The 6,399-nt window shown below is 45.0% G+C and overlaps 1 long non-coding RNA gene across 1 annotated transcript; it reads right to left on the bottom strand.

Annotated features, from left to right (window-relative positions):
* Positions 1–1,190: 1,190 nt before the first annotated feature.
* LOC113983967 lies at positions 1,191–6,188 on the bottom strand. The gene is made up of 2 exons (XR_005565170.1): positions 3,699–6,188; positions 1,191–3,573 (listed from the first exon to the last, which is right to left on the bottom strand). It is a non-coding gene; the product is annotated as an uncharacterized LOC113983967 (long non-coding RNA).
* Positions 6,189–6,399: the final 211 nt, after the last annotated feature.

Genomic DNA, 6,399 nt, shown 5'->3' on the forward strand with positions numbered 1-6,399 from the left:
GGCCATGTGTGAGGGGCTCTGCAGAGGCAACTCCCAACGTTTCACCACCTGCAGTCCCCATCCCTCCACATCTGCCCAAAGGCAGTAGGATGGAGCCAGCCGGTGTCCTGCAGTTGGGTCCAGCACTGTGGCACTGCTCTGGAAGCAGAGCCCAACAGTTCCTGCATGGCTGGCTGCTCCAGGGGGAACACTTCGAACTCCTACTTTGAAAAAGTCTTGTAATGTGTATTAATTAATTAATTAATTAATTAATTAATCTCTTTTTTCACAGTTCAAAGCTCCCTCCCTACAATCTTTCCTCAGTCCCAGCAAGGCATCTTATCAAGGCAGTGCCTTGCTGGGCAGAGAAAGCATCCAGCCCTGCACCACACCCGAGCAGTGCCCAGCGACACTCAGCTCCAGCATCTCTTTTCCAGGTAAGGGAAGTGTGGGAGGGGTGTAGGCTGTGTGCTAGGGCAGGGCAATACCCTGGAAAGCAGACGTGCTCCCAGTTCTCACCCTGCATCACAGTGTGTGCCCCAGGTTGCCACATGCCTGACTTTGCTGTTTTATGCATTTACTTTAAAAATGCACAACACACTCCAAAGCTCCAAAAGCCTTCCTCATCCATGAGAGCCCTGGAGGCCCTGCACCACATCACAGAATCACAGAATGGTTTGGGTTGGAAGGGACCTTAAAGATTATCCAGTTTCACCCCCTGCCATGGGCAGGGACACCTTCCACTAGCTCCAAGCCCCGTCCAACCTGGCCTTGGACACTTCCAGGGATGGGGCAGCCCCAGCTTCTCTGGGCAACCTGTGCCAGGGCCTCCCCACCCTCACAGGGAAGAACTTCTTCCCAATATCCCATCTAACCCTGCCCTCTGGCAGTGGGAAGCCAGTCCCCCCTTGTCACTCCAGGCCCTTGTCCCAAGTCCCTCTCCAGCTCTCCTGGATCCCCTTTAGACCCTGGAAGGGGCTCTCAGGTCTCCTTGGAGCCTTCTCTTCTCCAGGTGAACCCCCCCAGCTCTCCCAGACTGGCTCCGGAGCAGAGGGGCACCAGCCCTCAGGGCATCTCTGCAGCCTCCTATGGACTCCCTCCAACAGTATCACATTCTCCTTATGCTGGGGACATCAGAGCTGGATACAACTTACACACAAGATTAATTTCCAATTCACAGGCCCCTTTACAAAAAGTCGGAATTCACACAATTGAACATAAACATAAAACAAGTTTATTCAAGGTCTGGTGGATTTGCAGGGCAGGGGATGGCTCCTCATCTGCAGCTGAAGATTCCCTCAAGGCCAGTCCTAGTTGAAGTGCATCTCCCCTTTCCCCATGAAAGCACTCTGCTTGGTTATTCACAGGATGCTAAACCCAAACTTAAAACTTTTGCCATAACAGGAGACATTCTAAATTTTGATTGAATGCAACATCACACCATCCTGTTCCCAGGGAGCAAGCTGCCTGCCAGCAGGTCACACCAGTGAGGAGCTGGAAGCTGCACTCAGGGACTGCACACACAACGCTGACACTGCCATGTGTCAGATCAAGGCGTTCAAGAAGGTTTTGTTTGTTTGAGGAGGAATAGAGCTGAGTCAAATCTTAGAACTTTTGGATTTTGTTTAAATTGCCAAGTATGTTTGTTAAACTCTAATCCTGTTTTCTTGGCCAAGACTCCAAAATAATCTCATGCCAACTTCTGAATTTACACTTCTGTAGTAGCTATTGTTAGGAACTGTCCATTCCTGCTGTTTAGCAAGATTAGTACACATGTAAATGCCACATGTAAAAAGGATTAAACGTGGGAAAAAAGAGCGTCTTTTGGGGGGATTCTGGTAATGTCTGCCCAGCTGAACTAAAAAACAGTGTCCAGTTGAACTCCAGGACATGCCAGAACACTGCTATAGAAGAAAGGGATTTTGAAGTAAATACACACATGCACACACGCACAGATTTTCACCTCCTGAAAACAGATCTGTGCAGGCACACAGGCCACCTTCCCTCCTCCCTGGAAACAACTGAAGGGAGGAACATTGCAAACACAGGGAAGTGCTGCACATTAAAGACCACTGGGTGCATTCTGCTCTTTTCTCAGTCCTCCTTTGAAACAAAAACTAACAAACCAGGATGAAGCCAAACCCTTGGTATTCATGTAAGTGCAAGGTAGCTGAACTTCATATGGCTGAAGTGGGACAGGACCTAAGATCACAACTTCCCATTTGTTTCACCATCATTTCCCAAACAAACATTCGGAATTAATTTTTCTTCATGAGAAGCTTCTTCCATTTTGCTTACAGTGGTTTTCTGTCTGATCTGAAGCATCAGGACATTCCAAGAAAAGACTCAGAGAAGCTACCGGCAAAGGTCTTGCATGGATCTGGCAGCTTCAAATAAAGTTTCTACTCAAAGGAAGCAATTACAAATTTCTCTTCTCTTTCCTACATGATCCAAAGAACACATCACAAGGATGTAACTAAAACATGGGAACACTCATACCCTTGGAAATCAGCCACAAAGCAAAGACTTCTAAAGATGTTTATTAGGAAAAGTGGACATTACAAGAGGACCAAACAGATTGTACAAGGCACGTGCAATTTCTGGTACAATGCAGAGAACTAGAAAAGACTTTAAATACAGGTAACACACCCACCTGAACTGCTACTGTGGGCATGTCACTGCTCAGGTCTCTTGTCATGACAGGCGGGTGCCAGGGCTCTTCAGGCAGCCAGCCAATCCCTGGGATGTTTCACATTCCTGCAGAAGTACAGATTGCACACAGAACTTTAATGATGGTTAAAACAAAATTCATATCCAGGATTGTCTACATCATTCTCCAAGTTGGGGCATTAAGATATTTCATTCAAGGTAATTTAGGTTTCATGCCCTTGTGGTACATTTTTCCCCAGGGATAATAAAACCTTGCTGTCTACACATGGTTCTGCCTAGCAAAGCATATTTGAGACTGTTTGCTTGGTTACCTAAGGAAGAAACCCAGACTTAATTACCCGTCAAAACAAGGTGACCCACGTGCATTCGCAGGCAAGTCCTTTATAACCCAAACCAGAGAATCAAGATATATAGTAGCTAATGTTTTTATTGGGCTTCAGAACAAACACTACCTAAACTTGACCTCACCCAGGAATTCTTGTCTTTAGAGCGCAGCTAACAGCAACCAGCACTCCCCCATCACAGAGAGGAGAGCATGAGCTCACAGCAGGAGAGCACAAGCTCACCGCAGAGAAAAATGAGCATGACCAGCTCAACGGTTTCTAGCAACAAGCGCTACACTAACAGTAATTGTCAATCAAGAAAATGAACAGGAAAAATATCTCACTGAACAGAATGGTGACTTTGCATCTGTCTACATCTTGAAGGATAAATAAATACTTCAGGAACAGTTAAAAATCTAATTCTCAAATTGTTTTTGTAATGGTTTCAGCAGCTGTCTGATCAATTTGACAGCTGTCCATAAAACTTTAAAAAAAAAACCCAGAAAAGATTAACTATCCAGAGCTTGGCCATCAACTCATTCCTCCCCTGGCCCCCACCTGTCAACTTACCTTCTCTGTTGCAACACAGCTCTTGGATATGCTATAAATAAAGACAAACATTTCAATCAACACTAAAATTAATAAATGGAGAAAACCACAGTTAAGACACACAAGCGCCTAAGCCTTCCCCAGGTATGTCAGACCACCAGGACCAGACAGGAGTACCTGCCATCAGAGTGCACACTGCAAGTCCATGCTTTAGTGCCCATCGCAGTGTCTATCCTTCATCATCTAAAAACAGACCAGAAATAATGGCATTTCAAACAGGAGAAAGTTATTACAACAGAGTACAGGCCCTCCAATCCCACCCCATGGAAAAGGGGGAGCTGGCATTCAGCAGATACAAAAGCAGCAAAAGTGAACAAAATAGAATTTACAATCTCAGAAAAGGCTCTTCATTAATGTGGTGATTAATTTGAGATTGCTAGTTAGTAATATTAACATGTAAATATTAATATAGTCCTGCAGTGAGTCTGAGCAGGTGGTTAACTGTCCTTCTGCCTCTGAAATAAAGTCACCTATTTCACATGTCACCAAATATCCTGAATTACTGAGGTAGACTTGGAAAGATCCTCATCGCTTTTTTCAAAATAAGCTATGAGTCTTTGCATCTGTATAGTTATCTATAAAAACACAGGATTGAATCTGGAAACAAGAATGCAGATGATGCTCACCTGAGCTGCTGCTTCAGTTCACTAAAAGAAATGTGATGTACTGCCAGAGCTGATTTCAGCTGTTTCTACACCTCAGTCTTTTAATACCAGTTTGGAGGGTTGGTCCGTGTTAAGTAATAAATATCCAAGTTTCTTGACTTTAGCAGCAAATCTTTCTTCTTTTTAACTCTGTTCCTCCTGCCATGTGTTGGATGCTTCTCTTGAGAATGCAGAATAAAAAGAAATCCCAGCTACTCTGGAACAGATCATTAATTTTTCCAAACTGCCCATTAAGGAGAGAGAAACTGTTCAAAGATGGATCGACCTGAACATTCTGCAGATGAAATAAAACACAACAGTCACTTAGGCATTTCATAATGTTGTGGAGCAGTGACATTAACTGGCATTTACTCACACTTTTTTTAAGACAAATCCACTAGGAACAGGCAAGGATTTAAATTCCTAAATGGCTGATGTACTCACATGAATGACAAACAGGCAGGCTGCAAGATTTTGTGTTGCCTACGCAAGTATAAGTGATGATACCTGTGAGGATGTCACCAACAAGGTGCCATTGCAGGAGGCAGTGCTCTCCCTGAGAGCATCTTCTAAGACTAATGGCCAAAAGCCATGAATACAAACCCTCACCAATTTCAGAGAATCTACAGATTTTAAGATTCAGGAGCAGTGATCACAACATCCTATTTCCCTAAAATAGGAATGAAACCAAAGAAATCTTCATTTCCTGAACCCTAAAGAGATCAAGAGACATAAGCTAAGCCAGGCTCATGATCCAGCACAGGCCAGAGACCAGAGATCAAAGAACCCAGAAGAAAATCACTTGCCTCAAATGGATGTGACCAACTGTTCCAAGAAGCAGTGATGGTTGATGGGATCCTCCTGTCAGTGTGCAGATCTAAATCTCTAAAACTCACTCAAACCAAGCTGACCTCTGGACCCAAAACTCTTGGGCCACAAGAAGTGACATTTCTATTAGAAAGGACTCAGGCAATAGAGCAAACCCTCGAAGCCAGAAAAGGCTTGATCTCATCCTTTCTGCTACCGCTGGTACTGCTCTAGAAGCTGGAAACTCTTCCAAGCTGGCTCTCAGCAGCGCTAGGAAGGCAGCACTACACAGATGGAAGATCTCAACAGAACAGGAAGGTATTCAGAGTCAATGAAGCAGCATCACCTCAAACAGCAACACCTCAAATGTCACCTACTACTGCCCCATCACAGATATTATCCAAGACTCTGAGTGATGTCAGGAGGTTCTATTCATGGACAAAACCCACCGAAGTGAACAAATGAAACAAAAATATTTATTATAAACATAAGGCGGGTAGGAGGCTGGAAGACCAAGTTCTGAGGAGTCATCATGAAAAGGGGAAAAGATCCTAGCCCAAAGGGGAAAGGATCACACACAAAGTAGAAGTACCAAGAGACAAACACAGACCTCTATGGCAAAACATATATAAGCTGAAAAGCTGCAGGAAAAACTACACTTTTTGTTGGGTTTTGGCAAGACCAGAAGCCTCCCTGTCACCAGGCTCTTGAGAGAAACTGGAAAAGACACAGGTGTACGAGGCCTGACACCTTGTGACCAAAGCAGGAGAGGCTGCAGGCACAGGTCAAGGACACGATGAGTATGACTGTGCTGCTTTCAAAGTGACAGCCACTCTGCAAACAGCTGCGACACTTCATGAACATCCTGACCTAACAATGCTCTATCAGCCCTGAGATGTGACAATCCAGCACTGTCACCTCAACTCAGGAGGTTCAATGGCTCCACACAGGCTCCTCAGGGGCCCCATTCCAGCTCCCCGCCACGTCCACAGTAACAGTTTTAGTGAAAAAATTCCATCTTCTCATAAACTTGTATGTCGTGGGTGCTGGGGGCTTTTGGGGGTGGTTGTTAAGGACATGCTAATACATCCCATCTCGTCAGCCCTGTAAGGCCATCCATCTAAGAGAAGGTCACTCTAAACAAACCTACGTCCTGAGGACCTCGCTGCCACTGTCCAAGCTCGCTTGGCCCCAGTAGATGAACCTCAGGATTAAAGAGTGGGCTCAGTTCAGCGCACACTGTGTCTCACCTAAAAAATCCACTGCGCAGGCTCAAAAGGTAAAAGACCTTTCCCAAATCTTCGTTCGCGAAGACTGGCCATACATACAATACATCCCATCTGTAATACTGGCAAAGCATCAGAAAA

Source organism: Pipra filicauda, unplaced genomic scaffold, assembly GCF_003945595.2.
Source record: "Pipra filicauda isolate LSUMZ 115617 unplaced genomic scaffold, ASM394559v2 scaffold431_size579624_pilon, whole genome shotgun sequence".
In the NCBI taxonomy this organism is placed as follows: domain Eukaryota; kingdom Metazoa; phylum Chordata; class Aves; order Passeriformes; family Pipridae; genus Pipra; species Pipra filicauda.